This window comes from Squalius cephalus (genome assembly GCF_949319135.1).
Source record: "Squalius cephalus genome assembly, chromosome: 2".
In the NCBI taxonomy this organism is placed as follows: Eukaryota; Metazoa; Chordata; class Actinopteri; order Cypriniformes; family Leuciscidae; genus Squalius; species Squalius cephalus.
This window is the reverse complement of record NC_137123.1, coordinates 33,083,016-33,102,486: the sequence shown is the minus strand read 5'-3', so window position 1 is coordinate 33,102,486 and position 19,471 is coordinate 33,083,016.

Sequence of the window (19,471 nt, the reverse complement as noted above, 5' to 3'; positions counted from 1 at the left end):
TTCATGTTGTGTACATGTCGTTGTTTTCTGCGCTGCAAAAGCAAATTCGTTTGGTATACACTTCCAAAGGATGAGATATTGTGAGATTAGATTTATATTGTGTAGTTCCCTTTCGTTCAGTCACTACGAGTTACATCAGTGAATGACGAATGGGGGTTTCTCTTAGAAGCCTATCACCTTCGAGTTTTAGAAAACGAGCCAATGGCATTGAAAATGCCTTGGGTCTGTGGAATTTGCATGCCGAGAACATGACCATCGCAACACTGCGGTCGAGACTCAATGACCTCACTAGAGCGACTAGAGATCCACACCCCGGTCTACCCCCTTTTCGAGAGGTGGTACTATGGCTGGTGGATATGGTGACCTGAGGGCGTCCTCCGTTTCATTCGGTGGTGCTCCAGACAAGGAAACTATGTACATCGCTGCATCACAAGGTGGGCTGGAGTCCTCAGGAGATGATGATTCGGCTGTGATGCCGCCTTCGGGCGTGCAAGCATTGTCCGAGTCAGACCTTCTCCGCCTTTCCTCCCCTTGATGGGGCCACAGCCAAAGGTTACACTGGGGTTACACTGGGAAGTTGATGCAGTACCTACAATGATTTTAGTCCAAACTTTTTTATACCAATGTACTAAATGATCAGTAACACAATGTTACAAGTGCATTAGGATGATCAATAATGACTGTTAGAATGAAAAGTTACTTGAGGCACCTTTGGGATACTTTAGACAGCGTCAAAGGAACCATTGGCAGTTTTTAGAGTTATTGCAGGAAATTATACATTACATTAAAAAAAAAGGTTACTCAAAAAACTACCTTTAAAGTTCTCCAAAAGGTTCTAGCACAAGGGTTCTAATAACTATTTAAAAAAAAAAAACTATTTTGGGTTCCCCAAAGAACCATTTATAACAATTTCCTTTTTTTTATGTGAAGAACATTCTAATAATCTAAAGAACCTATTTTCACTATAAATATTTTTTTTTGCAATGGAAAGGCTCCATGGATTCACAGATGCCAATGAAGAACCTGTGGGAACTCAAATGGTGTCTCTAGTATTGTTTCATTGTTACAGTGTTGAATATGTATCTGTTGGATTAATATGCCTCATTAGTAAGTGGAAACCATTGAATAAAAAAAAAATCATTTTGTCTGGTACTTAACATCAGATGAATTAGGATTATGTTCCTCCATTTTCCTCAAGGCCTGTTTTCACTCACTTTTTTCATTTATTCATTATTTCACATCATGTTGTTTATTAGACATAAAATCGTTCTCAAGTGCCACATTCCCTCTGTCTATTTCCTTTATCTCACTAGTATTGTACTTGACTTGACTGTAGAACAGTTTCGCTTTCTGTAGTTATGCACATCTGAATAATTAAGTTGCTTGGTTGAACATATGAACTTGAAAACACCTCCAGTGAGAGGTGTTTTCTATAGTTGTTCAAATTTCCAAACATTCTAAAATTGTTTCTTGCCAAAAAAAAAAAGAAAAAGAAAAAAAAGATGGCATTATTCTGGAGGGGAAACATAAAAGCTCAAGGCTTTTGAAGTGAACTGCACATAAATTCCAAGAAACCTCGGATCAAACACGATGTTACCCAATTTTTGAAAGCTGTTCTGAATATAATAGCAGCAAAATAACAAATGTAAATGATTGTATATTTTGATTTATATCTGTGTGGCTTTACTTGTGGTGCAAGTGAAGTCTTAGGCAGGTCAGCATCATTTATCTAGATGTAATGAATTATGCATTGATGGTTAAAAGTAGGATCTATTTGTCATCTTAATGTGTCTGGGTAATTGAATACACGCAAACCACAACTCACTCGTAATTCACAGTTTAGACACATAACTGTATGTCTTTTTTTATAATGTAATTGTCAATGCATGTGGATCTCGTTGCATAACTTATGACAGTATTTGGAAATGGAAATTCTTATACTTTTAATTTGATTTATTCATTCTTTAGAACACAAATGTACCACACATGACACACACACTGTTAAAAATAAATAAAAAGGTATTGATCATTTACTGACAGGACTTTATGTGTTACCCTAAAAAGGCTTGAACCCCAAAACAACACAATACAATGCACAATTCAAAATACGGGTAAAACTCCCTTGTGAGAAAAAAAACAACACTGACAATTTATTCATATTACAGTATATTTGTCTCTACAAGTTTTACAGACTTTTGTAAGAGTGCACATGGCAAAGGCAAAAAAAAGGGTGAATTGTGGGAATATTTGATTGGTAGAGGAAGCACTATTGATCTGACATAAGATTAATGGATGTTCAGACTGACAGTAATTAAACTCAGTCAGCTCTGCTGTTGCCTTGTAGCAAGTCTTCATTACAAGACATGAACACGCATACAAACACATTCTAGTTACTGAAAAGTTCATGCACACACACACACACACACACACACACACACACACACACACACACACACTGAGTGTGCATGCCACACTGAGTGTGCATGCCACAGCCAGACAGACACACACACCCCAAAACCAAACCCCCTGCCTTGCACCTCCTTCCACCTGCAGTCCAATTTATTTTCACAAATAAAAATGCCACCATAACAGTTTTAGCACATACAGAGTCATAAAATGTCCCAGTGCATGTCAGATCACTGCATGGAACGAAGCCATAACACTTCCAGATAATGAAACTGCAGGAACAGGATTAAGAGCAGGTTTAATGCTGACAGATTTAAAACGCTTTTCATCAAAAAAAATTTCATCATCCAGTCCATCTGACTTGACAACATACACTTATCCACTATGTTAATGTTGACAAAGATTAAGTTAGCTAATGTTTAAAGGGATGCTCTACCCAAAAAGAAAAATAATCAAACAAAAAAGTGCAGTAAACAATAAAACTATTTGCACTTCCAGCGTGTTTTCTAAGTTTATGATTACATTTACATTTATGCATTTAGCATGCATGTTTATACCATGTTTAGGGCTTTTAACCAAAGTGATTATGAACAATAGAGGAACATGAGAAATTTGGATAGTACTTTATTTTACAGTCCTGTTCTGCATACTATGTACTTATTATAGTAATAACAATAACTGGGTAATAAGTAATAACCCTGAACCTACCCCTAAACCAAACCTTATCCCTTGTCGTTCTACCAGAAAGACTCGGGAGGCAAAATACCGTAACAAGTATACATTTATTAACAGGCCAGCAAGCAAATATTATGATATAAAGTTCTTTGGCTTAGGCCCCGTCTGTAGCCCGTAATCCGAGGGTACGGAATCTGCATTTCCTGCCTGAAGACGAAGGCAGGGGCGCAGCCGACCCCCTGGGAGGTATATAATGGGACCATCCTGGTGGTGGTGGTGGGGAGGATGGAGGTGAATGAAAGTGTCAGCATCTGCAAACTCAGACATGTGTAAGTACCGATTAGTATTAGAACATGATTGGATAGATGAGAAGGTAATAAGTGACGTAACAATTGAGTCTTCCCGGCAGAACTTAAGCTAAAGCTATCATTTACCTTATATTACTCTACTTTCTTAGGTAAGTATGGTAAGTAAACACACTGTAAAATAAAGTGAAACCACAATTTGTCACAGAGACCTGTACTGTGTATTATACAGTACCAGGTTTATAAGAAAGCTAGATCAGTAAACCAGCTAGAGCAGAAAAGAGATTTAGTGTGTAAGTGTATTGGTTTAAGATCGTGGAGAGGTTGACTGCTTGCAAAAGAGGTGTATTTTCAGCTTTCTCTGACTCACATCACCAACACATCCCTCACTACCGGCAAATGTCCTACCATTTTTAAGCAGGCTCAGTAACCCCACTGCTCAAAAAGCCCAGACACAGTCCTACACTCTCCGAAAAAAAGGTACAAAAGTTGTCACTGGGAGGTACCTTTTCAAAAGTGTGCATATTCATTAAAGGTATATATTGGTCCCAAAAGTTTGCATGTTAGTACCTAAATGGTACATTGGAACCTTTTTTAAAGGGTACCGTCCCAGTGATGTCACACTGGTTGATGAAGCAGACAGACGAAGCTTGATTCCAAACGATAACAAAGTTTTAATGTACACAAGCAGGTGAACAGGACCCAAGACACGAACAATAGCCGACAAGGGACTGAACTGAACGGGGAGAATATATACACAGGGAAAATGAGGGAACTAACTAGACACAGGTGGATTAAGAATAACTAATCAAGGACTAAAAAGAACAGGTGCAGATAAGACAAAACATAATTGTGACATTACGCCCCCCTCAGAAAGTTGCGTCCTCACGCCATGATGACAACAAAGGTTCAAAAACAGAAAAAGGGCGGAGGCTTTGGCGGAGGGCGTGGAGCTGGGGACGGACTGAACCCTGGGGACGTTGACCATGGGCACCAGGCAACCAACCAGGTGGCGCAGATGGGGGGAGGAGCCAGGGTGGAGCCTGAACACCCAGGAGCCGATCAACAGCAGCGGAACCATGGGTGGCTGAGGACCCCATGGAGCTTCCGGCCAGACAGACCGCGGAGGCGGTGAAGGAGTGGTGGGTCGAGGTGAGGGCGATGGGCTGACAGGATGAGGTGGTGGTGTGGGTCTGGAGGCCCAAAGTGTAGCCGGGGACTCGGCCTCTAGCCGAGCTAGTGGCAGGTGAGCCTGAGGCGCGGAGGATGAGCCACACAGAGTGAATGGCGGTGGCAGAGCCGGGGAGCTACACCACACCAGTGGTGCCGACGGATGCAGGGGGCTGGTTGTGACCAGCAATGGAGACAGAATAAGGACGACAGGCAGGGATGTGGACGGGAGACTTCCGGACGGGACCGGCGAAGAAGATGATGTGAGGGTGGGGAATTTGTTGGGAATAGGATCCGCGGACCACAGGCCTATCAGGTTGTAGTCCGCACCTGCCTCTGCAATGGACTTCCTCACTAGTGTCGACTACGGGGCTCTGAAGTTCTCCGGCACTGGAACAACCTCGGTGGGCGCCTCGGGCTCGTCGGCTGCGGAAGAGAGGCCGCCGTTTCGGAGCATCCAGGCCAGGTACCCCAGATACAGGCCGCCGTTCCGGAGCATCCAGGCCAGGTACCCCAGATACAGGCCGCCGTTCCGGAGCATCCAGGCCAGGTACCCCAGATACAGGCCGCCGTTCCGGAGCATCCAGGCCAGGTACCCCAGATACAGGCCGCCGTTCCGGAGCATCCAGGCCAGGTACCCCAGATACAGGCCGCCGTTCCAGAGCATCCAGGCCAGGTACCCCAGATACAGGCCGCCGTTCCGGAGCATCCAGGCCAGGTACCCCAGATACAGGCCACCGTTCCGGAGCATCCAGGCCAGGTACCCCAGATACAGGCCGCCGTTCCGGAGCATCCAGGCCAGGTACCCCAGACACAGCCGACTCTCTGGGCGGAGGAGTAGCTGCAGCACCGTGGGTGAGTCCATCACGTTCATTTTCTCAATGAGGGTTGGTTATTCTGTCACACTGGTTGATGAAGCAGACAGACAAAGCTTGATTCCAAATGATAACAAAGTTTTAATGTACACAAGCAGGTGAACAGGCTACAACAGTTGAAAACTACAGACCAGTCTCTCTCCTACAGTACATCCCTATACCTCAAGTTTATACTTCCTCCTGTGAGCTAAGGTCACTGAATGAATAAGCATTGTGTTCCTTCACAACAAGGCAAAAAGTCAATTTTCTAAACTTTCATCCTCTCTGTTTCGACTCTGGTGGAATGAGCTGCCAACCTCCTCACAAACTGCTGAGACCATCACATCTTTCAAGAAGCAGCTAAAGAGACATCTTCCGAAGCACTTTAAACCAATTCACAGAAAAATAAAAAATAAAATTTTCTTCTCTAGCTTGCTTCCTAATCGAGTTGTCAAATAAACCTGGCATTGTATATTATGACTATTGTTGGCTCCTTGACTAATTACTTTTGTTCTTCTCTTTGGATAAAAGCATCTGATAAATGCATAATCTAAATGCTTCTTTCTCAGCAGTTCAGGTGAAGGTTGGCACTACAAGGCACCACTCGTTCAGCGACCCATTGGCGGGAGATTAGCTTATTTATGATTATTACAGTTTTTCTGAATTGCTAAAACACTAAACTCCATTCTCTGAACCAAATTCTCAATACCCTAAACCAATTTGTCGAATAAATCACTTTCTGCAAAACCTTAATCAAGTTCAGGCAGTTAGACACTGTTTGCAAATCTCATGCACTCTTTTTCAAAACTCTAAACACATTCTCACTCATTAAAACACATTTCGCACTGTGATACATTTGTGTTGCAAAACACTAAACACAAGAGGCAAAAGTTAAACACAACTACTGTCATTGTTAACACACAACAATTCAAAATTGTTCACACTTATTTCTAATGATGTGATCAAACCAACTGTATGAAATATGAGCCAGTTCAGAGTGTCCTGGTGACACAGGTGCACTGATGATATGAACAATAGATGTAAACAATCTGAGAGGGAGAGGAGGATGAGGATGAGAAAGAGCAAGGTGTGGACAGTGTTGTCAATGCTGGATGTGTCACACTAAAAGGTTTTTTCCTTCATCTGGCAAGAGACAACATTGTCTGTGATGTGGACAACGTCCTTAGGCCAGAGCCAGCAGGAAGACATGATGTTGAAGCAGAATCAATCTCTCATTGACCTTGATTTTGCAGTTGCACAAAATACAGTATTTGAGTGTACTGTAACATGCTTTTCATTTAGAGTTTTATTTGACCTTTTTGGCTTTTGCAGTTGGACTGCAGTAGTTTTACACTATGCAAGTGCTGAATATACAGACATTCAATAGGCCTTCTATTCAATATTCAGTACAATACTATACTTGCAGTGCATACAGTAATATATTCACATTACAGTTGAAATTACTATTACTATATTTTTTATTACTATAACTTTTGATGTAGTGTCTAATGAATGATCTGTAGTGCTTATTTTATTGTGTATGATATGATCTGAAAGCATTGTTTGATTGTTTGATACAGGTGAAATAGTTTTGAAGCAATTGTTTGACTTTGCCAGAAGAGTCGATGGTTTTGTGAGTTTAGTTTATAAATTTGGATTTGTGTTTAATGTTGTAAGAAAATGGTTGAAGGTTTTAAGAAATGTGTCTTAGCAATTGTGAAAAAACGTAAAATAAACTAACATGATAACAAATACTATAGTTCACAGTATCAAGCAGCACAATTGCAGTTAAAAAAGGCTGCGCTCAAAATTAGTTAGATATGATCAAATTACAACAATAAAAATAAAACGGGGAAAGCTTGTGCTGCATGAAGATCTGTCTGTGGACATGGTGTCTAGCAAAAATATTCAGAGCTGCTGGGAGCCACACCCTGCAAGCTCAGCAGGAGGTCTCTGCTCACAGAAGGACAAAGAGAGAGAGAGAGAGAGAGAGAGAGAGAGAGAGAGAGAGAGAGAGAGAGAGAGAGAGAGAGAGAGAGAGGAGGAGGAGGAGGATGTTTGCCCTGACACCTAGAGAGAACACATCATAACCCAGAGAGGTGACAAACAAAAAATAGACACACAGACACACAGACACACACACACACACACACACACACACACACACACACACACACACACACACACACACACACACACACACACACACACACACACATGTATATATATAATATATATATATAAATAAGCCTTAATGCATATATGAGTCCCAAAATACCTTCCCAGCCTGCACAAACGCAATACAATATTGCACCATCATTGTGTCTAGTGCTAAATTAAGCATTCTTCACATCCTTCCCTTTCAGATCTGTCTGACACTTTCTTTCAGACACTTTCAGATCTGCTTATGGTGGGACCTTTATAATAATTTAATACTTAATCAAATGCTTTCCCATTCATGTTTCCACAGCATTTGATTAAAAAAAACACAGTGATTAAGCTAGGGCAGTTTGAAGTATTGCAAGGTAGAGAATTGTACTGATCTCAGGTCAGCAATAGACAACGGGCAGGTGGAAGATGCAGCAGTAATGATTGCAGATCGCCATAGGCTGACTCTTTCTTTTAATTGCAATTGATTGAGATCAAAACAAAGGAAGTGGTCTAAAACCCAATAACCTGAGGTCTGTGGTGAGACTCAAACCCATGCACAGGCACAACTGAAGGTCTGAAATAACTAGTGAAAATGCTTCTATTTTGTTTCTGGTTCAATAGAAAAATACATAAATAAATAATTGTAATTATAAAGTTGTACAAAAACCATATTTTTAGCATAAAGATTGAGTGAAAAGATGCTTATCTGAATAGTGTCCTATTGAAGGGTGTAATATATATGGGTGTAAACAATGGATTGTCCATCCTCAAGGAAACAGTTGATAGTATTCACACCCTTCCCCCCCCACACACATGCACAGACACACACACACACACACACACACACACTGAGTGTGCATGGTAAAATCCATGCATGACCACACCCTGATGTCAGACTGCAACGTTTGCCTGCTCTTTCTTCCTCACACTCAGCACTGCAGTTATTATGTAACTCACTGCCAGTGAGTGACTCTCAACACATCTCATATATGACTTTCATCATTGAACTCTTCTCTTCACTGTACAGTGTTTAGAGTCAACCAGCTGTTCTCCCATCATCTCATTAAACTCTACCGCATCTCTCATCCTTAAATTAAGCATTGCAGCTGGACATATTACAAATTTGGGCTGATCATTGTGTCTGTGAGAGATAATTAAAATGATGGTTTAATTGCTTAAGTCACGTTCAGCCTGAATCTCAAAAGCATATTTGCTAGAGGATCTCTTTTACATACCCAAATGCTGTAGAGTTATCAATAAATCATCTGATGCACTCAAAATTATTTCTAAATGTATTTATATATGGTCATAGCTTAAGGCCATAATGATATATGTTTTATATAGGTTGTTATATATATATATATATATATATTTTTTTTTCTAAGTTTGTCCTCTACACATTTTATTGGCCCAATACAATTTTTGTCTCCATAGCATTCAACTGCATAAACTGAACTACTACGCCATCTGTTGATCAGTTAGAAATATGCAATAACACCAAGTTCATTTGCATCGTCTTGTGGCAATTTACTTGTTCAGTTCCTTTGTGTAATTGTAATTGATGTTACAGTTTTTTTCGATTGCTAAACGACAGTGGGCACAACTGGAGTCACATGTGCAAAACTCTAACTACAGTCTGCACAGCAGCAGTTCATGTAGACCAAACTCTAGTTCGTTTTTCATTGCTTGAACACAGTTTTCAAAACTCTACACACTTATCCCATGACTTTAACCACAACCTGCACAACACTGTGGATTTACAACACTTTGTTCAAATGCTAACACACTGCTGTCAAAACTGTGAACCACACATTCAAAACAGAATAGATTTCAGCCTTGTGCCTTTCAAACACTGCTGATTGCAATTTCAGCTGAAAGGCTCCCATACACAAAATAAATATATTTGAAATATATTTTTGGAATATATGCAAATATTCGAAATTGGCCCAATAAATATATTTTAGTTAAATATATGTAAATATATTTCACACTTACTGCAACATCATATATTTTTGTTATATTTCATTTCAAAATGATAAATATAAGTGACCAACAAAGCAAATATATTTCAATGTATTTGGAATATATGCCACATATATTTTCGACACTTTACGTAAAATATATTTCAATATATTGTTTGTCTGTATGGGTGGAGGTGGAAAGTGTTGGTCACCACCCACATGACCAAATGTCTCTTTTGGAAGCCATGCGTGCCGGATGTGAGGACACGACAGCCAGGGATGGATAAGGCACTCCAGAAGGTTCTTCCCCAGGTGCATGGCAAGAGAGAACATTAGATGTGATGTTGATGAAAACCTGTGGCCTGATGCTAGAGAGAGGCAGGATTAGCCCCTCAATTATTTGTTCGAATTACATTACATTACATTACATTACATTACATGTTCGTATGTACTTATAGTTTCTACCTTTTTTTTTCTCATTACTGTAATTCCGTAAATTACTACAGACTATTGAAGCAAACTGCTCATTTTCATTTACCTTAAAGAATTGTTATGTTCTGAAAAATTAAATAAATCATGTGAAAAATGTCACTCTTTTCTTTGAAGAAAATATTACTTTGTATGAAGTCACTGAAATTGTTCAAACTGTAAAGATGAAAAGTTTGTATTTTCTGTATTGGTGTTTGATGCTAGTGTTTTTACTCTCAGTGTGTTCTGAGTGACAGTGTGTGTTATCTCAGTGAGGGTTGTGCATAGTGTTTGGCTGCACTGAGCCTGTTTTGAGCCGTGTGTTAAGAGTTGTGTTGCTTGGAGTGAGTTTTGCAGGTGATGTGAACTGTTTAGCTCAGGTGACTGTTGGTAGTGCAGACTGTAGTTAGAGTTTTGCACATGTTGCTCCAGTTGTGCTCACTGTCGTTTAGCAATCGAAAAAAAACTGTAATTAATTTAATTAATTTTGGTTTTGTGGCTAGGTTGGACTAGAATAATACTATTATGTGCCATCCACGGCTAACCTGATTTTATCCAGAAAAGCTTACAGTGCATTAGGGGTTAAGAACATTACGGGTATCAGTGTTAGCAGAGGTTGTGATCTAAAAAAAAAATCCTATTTTCTACTGCTCTGATAGCTTTACAAGATCCACCTGCCCATATGGAGGCACACTTACCATTGCGTTTAGATATTTGATATAGACCTTAGTCAGGGTAGCGCCATTTAATTTTTGACAACAAAATTGCTGTTTAACAACAATCCAATTGTTCGGCTGTCTAAATTTAAGTAGACAAAAACTCCATTCAGCAGTTTTAAAGGCTGCGAGTTGTGAAAATTACGTGATGTAGGACCTACAATGTGTCAAGGTCAAGGTCACTTTTATTTATATAGCACCTTAAAACAGCATTTCTGCTGACCAAGGTGCTTCACAGAAACATAATAAAAACACAAAAAACACAATAAAAACAAAAGTCGTACAAATTACATAGTAAAAAATTTAACTCACTAATATCCACAATTATGAATAGGCCTGAGAGAAAAGATACGTTTTCAGTGCTGACTTGAATACATATAAAGAGGAAGACAACCTGACAGATTGAGGTAACGAATTCCACAGTCTAGGACCAAGAACGGAGAACGCTCTGTCACCTATAGATTTCAAGCGAGAGTGCGGGATAGTTAATAATCTCTCAGATGATGATCTAAGAGATCTTCGAGGAGAGTACGGACAAATAAGGTCTGAAATATAAACTGGAGCAAGACCATGCAAAGCTTTAAATACAAAAGTCAAAACCTTGTACTCAATTCTGTATTTGACCGGTAGCCAATGTAAATGCAATAGAATAGGGGTGATATGCTCAAACTTTTTCTTCCCCATTATGAAGCGGGCTGCAGCATTCTGTACCAGTTGCAGACGCATTAATGAAAACTGGTTGATACCAGCATACAAGGCGTTACAATAATCCAGCCTTGTTGAGATGAAGGCATGAATTACTGTCTCTAGGTCACCAAAAGATAAAATAGATTTCAATTTCCGTAAGCCTCTAAGCTGGAAGAAACTGCCTCTGACAACAGAGTTTATTTGCTTGTCAAATTTTAACTCTGAGTCAACAACAACACCCAGGTTTTTTACATGAGTACAATGTAAAAAATGTTTTTACAATGTTTTTACAATGTACAATGTTTTTACATGAGGGGGGGGGGGGGGGGGTAAATAAAATAACCTCAGTCTTCTTTTCATTCAACTGAAGAAAATTTTCACCCATCCAACTTTTGATATCATTTACACAGGCTAATAAATCAGATAAAGACTTAGAACCAGGCTTTATTGACATGTACAACTGGGTATCATCCGCATAAATATGATAAGGAACCTGATGAGATTCAAAGATGTAACGAAGGGGGAGCATATATAAAGAAAAGAAAATCGGTCCCAAAATGGAGCCTTGCGGTACTCCACCCGTGACAGGAACAGGTGATGAATGAGCAGAGCCGGACAGTAACTGAGTACATTTACTTGAGTACAGTACTTAAGTACAATTTTGAGGGATCTGTACTTTACTCGAGTATCATTTTTGGGGAGTACTCATGACTTTACTCAAGTACATTTGAGAGGCAAATATTGTACTCTTTACTCCACTACATTTCTATCCATAACTGTGAGTACCCGTTACATCTTCTAAAAAAAAAAAAAAAAAAAGGAAAAAAGCAACATCTCGGAAACCCTCAATTTGTTGTTTCCCTCTCAAATGTGATTGGATTGTGCAGGCACCACTGATTGGGACAGCCTATCAGCAATCACCTTCAGCTTTCCGCCAAAGTCAACTCCATGGTCAGATTTAGATAAGAGACGAAACCATGGACGAAACAATGGATGAAGCCCATCCCGGGTCCATCCCGGGAGCGATATTTTTTTTCCCAGGATGGTAGGGGAAGACTCATGAATATTCATTAGGGAAGTCATCCCTGATTGGTCTTAACCCCAGTGACGGGTAGGTTTAGGGGCGGGGTTAGGGAGGTCATAAGACCCCCAGTGAAGGGTAGGTTTAGGGGTGGGGTTAGGGGTAGGTCATCAGACCAATCAGGGATGACTTCCCTAATGAATATTCATGAGTCTTCCCCTACCATCCTGGGAAAAAAAAATATTGCATCCCGGGAATGTGCCAAGCCGTGGCCCCACCTCGCCAGACTATTTCAATTTTCTGAACAAGTTAATGATAGTTTTCGCTTCAAGTGTTTGCTGTGTTTACCAATGTAAGCACTGTGGCAGTAGTAATGCAATATTTAAAAAATTTACTCTTGTACTCTTGATACTCAAGTACTTTTAAAAACAAGTACTTTAGTACTTTTACTTAAGTAGACATCTGACTGTAGTACTTTTACTTGTACTTGAGTAAAATTTAGCAAGGGGTATCTGTACTTTTACTCAAGTAATGTAGCTGTGTACTCTGTCCGCCTCTGTGAATGAGACTGACCTATCTCCACAGAGAAACTTCTCTCTGAGAAATAGGATCCAAACCACTCTACAGCTGAATCACAGATTCCAGCCTCAGTTTTTAACCTGTTTAAAAGAATGCAGTGATCCACTGTATCAAAAGCTGCGCTTAAATCCAACAATACCGGACTGCATGGTTTCCAGAATCCACAAATAACAACAGGTCGTTTACCACTCTCAACAAGGCTGATTCAGTGCTATGCTTGGATCTAAACCCAGACTGAAACGGATCAAGTATATTATTCTCAATTAAGTAAGGGGATAACTGGTTTAAAACAGCTTTCTCCAATACTTTCGATAAGAAAGGCAGTTTTGAAATGGGTCTATAGTTATTTAGATCAGATGGATCCAAATTTGCCTTTTTGAGCAGCGGATGAACTACTGCATGTTTAAAACAAGATGGAACGGAGCTTGTCTGTAAAGAACTGTCATTGTAAATACTATCCACATCCCTCACAGCCTTGTTTTCATGTGTTAAATTCACTATATGGCACCTAACCATACGAAGGTTTATTGTTTTAAGTTTTAAGTTTTTGTTTTGTTCAAATATTTCATTATAATATAACTTCTGTTCCAGTCACTTCAACCTGCTGAATATTGAGGCTGTTTTCATCATGGTATCTATAATTGAATGTCTGTGTGTGAATGAGGAGCTGCCATTCAGGATGTGACAAATAGTAAATGATATGTGATACTGAGGCACAGTGGAACAGTCAAGCCACGTCAAGTTACCTTCATTTATAAAGTGCTTTATACAATACAGATTGTTTCAACGCAGCTTCACAGTAATAAATGTTCCCTGAGAAAGGAACAAGACACTGCGTCATTGCTGATGCTATGGGGACGCGTCCCGTGAAACTTGGTGTCTGAAGCACGTATGATATCAAACCAATCTTATTGACCAACTGCAGATTGATGACATATGGAACACCCGAGTGTCTATTACATGTTTGCATTACACGTCATCATATTTGAATTGTCTGAAGGAAGATGTGCAGGCATGTCCAAAGCATGGCAACGTGATGCAGCGTCTTGTTCACTTCCTAAAGAATTGAGTTACATACGCAACCAAGACGTTCCCTTTTGAGGGAACTCGATGCTGTATCAGTTGCTGATGCTATGGGGACATTAGAATTAGAGGTCTGCGCGGACTTTAAACAGAACCCCGAACCTGGTCCGTACCCAAAATCATTTAACCAGACCCGAACCAACCTGACCATTACGGTTATATTTTAAACCCGAACCCGAGGTCCGTTTCTCACAGTAAATACCTGTTTTTTTTCTTCAATATGCTGTATTTTATGATTGCTTGCAATGACAATAAAACAAATACAAATGTACAAACACCATTTCACCAAGACACAGCGGCCCCCTCAGCAGTCAGCACACAAGAAAAAAAAGAGACAAAGCACGGACTTACCAATTACAAAACTTTGCTGTGATTGAACAGCTGAAAGTCACAAATTATACAATATATGATTCTCAGTACGAGTTATGAAGGAAGAGAACAGCATCGATAGTTGATGGTTTCAGTGCCGCCGTACTCCTCTGATTGCTGTGTTATGACTGAAATAGTGCGCACAGGAGCACATGCGCAAAACTTTTTTGTAAAATGATATGATAAAATAAAAATGATTAATATATAATTTTACAAAACTGTTTTGTGCATGTGCTCCGGTCACAATTCACTCAATTCTCTGAAATGAAGTATTAATGAGTTATATTCACGTTCTGAAGTGTTTTATAAGGGTTTATAGCATTTATTGTTCAGATGGTATGTGTAATGTATTGTAACTGTGTATTTCTTAAGACCTCACAAATGCTAAATAGGCAGAGTAATATCATTTATGAAAATGATTTATTATGCATTACTCAAATAGTATTTTTCACCTAGTTGAGTTAAATGAAAGATAAATTGAGTTTAAAAATCATATTAATTGTCTATGATGTTTATGGCGCTGTTTGTATAAACAGGTCAGGTTTTTTTGAGCTGTGATCCTGAGATGGCGAGCTTCCCAGCTGAAAAGTCCTAAAAGAGAAAAGAAATCCTGTGATTCGTCGAGTGATCAGTGCCTTATCTGATGTCACAAGTGGAATTCATCCTTAGTGGTATTCTTAGTGGTTCTAATTCAACCAAATTAATAAGAAACAAAGCTCCAAAAAACGTCTCAGGTTACGACTGTAACCATAGTTCCCTGAGAAAGGGAACGAGACGATGCGTCGATAACGCTTTGGGAACGCCCCCGGCGTGAATGCGTCTGAAGCATCTATGTCAACTAGTCCAATGGAATGAATGAAATGCGCGTCACGGGCGGGTGACGTCATGACCAGGAAGCTATAAAAGCGCATCCGGTGAAACCGGCTTTAGCTTCGAAATTTGCCGAAGCAAGTCGATTACAGGAATGCAGGAAGTATGGCAGGGCGACGCATCGTCTCGTTCCCTTTCTCAGGGAACTATGGTTACAGTCGTAACCTGAGACGTTCCCTTTCGAGGGAACTCGCGATGCGTCGATAACGCTTTGGGAACGAGAATACCCAAGCCGCCAGAATTCCAAATGCCTGCGTGTAAGCCTGTTGTCAAAAAACCCACACTAAGCACTGAGCACCTGAGACCCTGGGGCAGCATCCAGGTCCAGGCTATAGAATCTGACAAATGTGAGCGGAGAAGACCAACCCGCCGCATCACAAACGTCTTGGAGGGACACTCCAGATATTAAGGCTTTAGAGGCCGCCATACTTCTAGTGGAATGAGCTCTGACCGCCAAAGGACAGGGCTGGCCAGAGGACTCATAGGTAAGAGAAATAGCCTCGACTATCCACTTACTAACTGTCTGCTTAGAAGCCGGACAACCTCTCTTGGATGATCCAAAACAGACAAACAATTGATCGGACTTCCTCCATGGAGAAGACCGATGAACATAAGTATCCAATGCTCGCACTGGACACAACAAGTTCAGCTTTTCCTGGCCCGGAGAAGTAAAAGGTGGAGGACAGAAAGCCTGAAGCACAATAGGCCTCGGAATAATGGTTGGCACCTTAGGGACATAACCCTGTTTAGGATACAAGAATGCCTTGACCATTCCCGGTGCGAATTCAAGGCAGGTGGGAGAAACCGAAAGGGCCTGAAGATCTCCGACTCTCTTGAGGGACGAAATGGCTAGAAGAAAAATAGTCTTGAAAGTCAGAAATTTCTCTGAGACCGACTCTAAGGGCTCAAACGGAGCCCCCGATAGGCCCTCCAGTACCAACGCCAAGTCCCAAGCCGGCATCCTAGTGCGTGTTACAGGCCTTAGCCTCAGGGTGCCACGAAGGAAACGAGTAATCAGGGGGTCTCGACCCAACGATACACCACCCACCGGGACGTGGAAGGCCGCAATGGCTGCCACGTATACTTTTAAGGTGGATGGACATAAACCTGACGCAAAGCGATCCTGCAGAAACTCCAGTACTGTGTTTACTGAACAGTTAACCGGGTCCCACTGACGCTGGTGACACCAAGTAGTGAAGACTCTCCATTTCAAAGAGTACAATTTCCTCGTAGCGGGAGCTCTGGAGCTTAGAATGGTCTCAACAACCTCGGTTGAAAGACCACTCTCTATGAGTTGGGCCCCCTCAGAGGCCAAACCCAAAGTTTCCAAATCTCTGGTCGGGGGTGGAATATTGTGCCCCCGGCCTGAGACAGAAGGTCTCTCCTGATCGGTAACTCCAAGGGAGGACCGTCTAGTAGATGAATCAGGTCCGCAAACCAGATTCGACTTGGCCAACGTGGTGCTACTAGCAATAGGCTTATTCCGTGCTGACGAACTCTCTCCAGAACTCCTGGGAGCAGAGCAACAGGGGGAAAGGCGTACAGACGTAGCCTCGGCCACGTCTGCACCATAGCATCCAGCCCCAGGGGGGCTGGGTGGGTAAGGGAGAACCAGAGTGGACAGTGCGTCGTATGCTGAGACGCGAACAGATCCACTTCGGCCTTGCCGTAAAACTCCCAAATCTTCTCCACCACCTCGGGGTGAAGTCTCCAGTCCCCTGGCCTCAGCTCCTGCCTCGACAGGACGTCTGCTCCGATATTCTGGCCCCCTGGAATATACACTGCCCTCAGAGAGAGTATCTTCCCCAGGGACCATAGGAGGATCTGGTGTGCCAACTTGCATAGTGGACGCGACCGCAGACCCCCCTGACGATTTATATAAGAGACCACCGATGTGTTGTCTGTCCGGACAAGCACATGGTGATCCCTCAGGTCTGGGAGAAAATGTCTCAACGCGTTGAAAACAGCCAACATCTCCAGGCAATTTATGTGCCAAGAGAGATGATGACTCCTCCACAGACCCTGAGCTGAGCGGCCTTCCATTACCGCTCCCCAGCCGGTGAGGGAAGCATCTGTCGAGATAGCAACTCGATGGCAAAGAGCTCCCAACACCGGACCCTGGGACAGGAACCAAAGTTTCTTCCATATAACCAAAGCGCGGAGACACCGCCGCGTGACCTTGATCATACGAAGCGGGTTTCCCCTCGGGGAAAACCCTCTGGTCCTGAGCCACCACTGCAAAGGTCTCATGTACAGCAGGCCAAAAGGTATCACGTTGGACGCCGCTGCCATGAGCCCTAACAGTCTCTCGAACTGCTTCACAGTGCGTGACTGACCTAGCTTTAGCTCTTTTATGGCTGTTAGGATAGCAGCTACACGAACGGGCGATAGATTGGCTCGCATCGTGACTGAATCCCATACCACACCCAGAAAAGTGGTCCTCTGTAATGGAGATAGCACACTCTTCTTGGCGTTGAGCCTCAACCCCAATTTCCGCATATGTGCGAGGACGACATCTCGATGCCGAACCGCTAACTGTTCTGATTCCGCTAGAACCAGCCAGTCGTCTATGTAATTCAGAATACGTATGCCCTGCAGCCTGAGCGGGGCCAGAGCTGCATCTACGCACTTCGTGAATGTGCGGGGTGATAAAGCTAGACCGAATGGAAGAACCCGATACTGGTATTCTTTGCCCCCGAAAGAAAACCTCAGGAACTTCCTGTGCTGAGGGAGGATGGAGACATGGAAGTAAGCGTCTTTCATATCTATTGTGACAAACCAGTCCTCGGATCTGATTTGAGTCACGATCTGTTTGAGTGTCAGCATCTTGAACTTGAGTTTTTGAACTGTACGATTCAACAGACGAAGATCTAAAATGGGACGCAACCCCCCATCCTTTTTTGGAACGATGAAATAGCGGCTGTAAAAACCCGATTCTCTGTCGGGTGAAAACACCTGCTCTATAGCTTCTTTCGCCAGAAGAGCTTTCACCTCCTGTTCCATCACCAGAGCCTGCTCGGGGTGTACCAGCGTGGGCACCACCCCGTTGTAGCGAGGAGGACGCAAACCGAACTGGATTCTGTATCCTTTCTCTACTATATGCAGGACCCATTGAGAAATATTTGGCAGATTCTTCCACTCTGTCAGAAAATCTACTAAGGGAACCAGCCTCTCGAGGCTGGCCTCTGGTGTAATTGAGACACTCGGCCCGGGGGCCCGAAACATATCGGCAGGAACCACCCGAACTGAATGTTTTTGAACCCCCCTCAGAAGGTTCATATCTGACGCAATGTCGAGTTGACATTGCACCAGACGATCGCTGGGAACCACTGCGCCCCGAGACCAAGGGTGCGGGGTTGGCAGAATGGCTCCCTGAGGACACCGAGGTGGAGCGGACACCGTATGCTGAGGTGTGATCCGCTCCACCCCGGGTGGGGCTGCCCTCATGGGTCTGACTCCATAGGAGTCAGGACCTTTTCTTTTGAGCCGAAGCCTTCTTAGCCTGAAGGACGGTCCTCAGATCCGGCTTCTGCTTTGAAGGCTTCGGCTGAGAGTGCTGCGTCTGTTTCCAGTGTTTTTGTGGCGGAGCACGAGACGCAACACTCTCTTTCTGTTGTGCTCTGTATGAGGAGCTTGACGGCTGGGACTGCTCACGCCCAGCAGCCCCAGGGGGTTGGACACGGCGAGGGAGAAATTTTTTAAATGCCTCTGACTGTTTCTTAGCCTCCTGGAATCTTTCCACAACCGAATTAACAGCCTCACCAAAGAGACCAGAGGGATCAATAGGTGCATCTAACAGAAAAGCACGATCTTTTTCTTTTATTTCTGCCAGATTTAACCAAAGATGCCTCTCAGTGGCTACAAGGGCTGCCATAGACCGCCCAATTGCTCTGGCGGTCTCCTTAGTAGCCCTGAGAGACAAATCAGTGGCCCGACGAAGTTCTCGAACCTCATCGGGCCCCACCCCCTCGTTTCTGTCCAAATCCCCCAGCAGATCAGCCTGATAAGCCTGGAGCACTGCCATAGTGTGTAGACATGCTCCAGCCTGACCTGCTGCCGTATATGCTTTGCCCACGAGAGATGATGTAGTTTTCAGAGGCTTTGTGGGCAAAGCTGAGGCCTTCAGGGACGATGCTGAACCAGGCGACAGATAGCT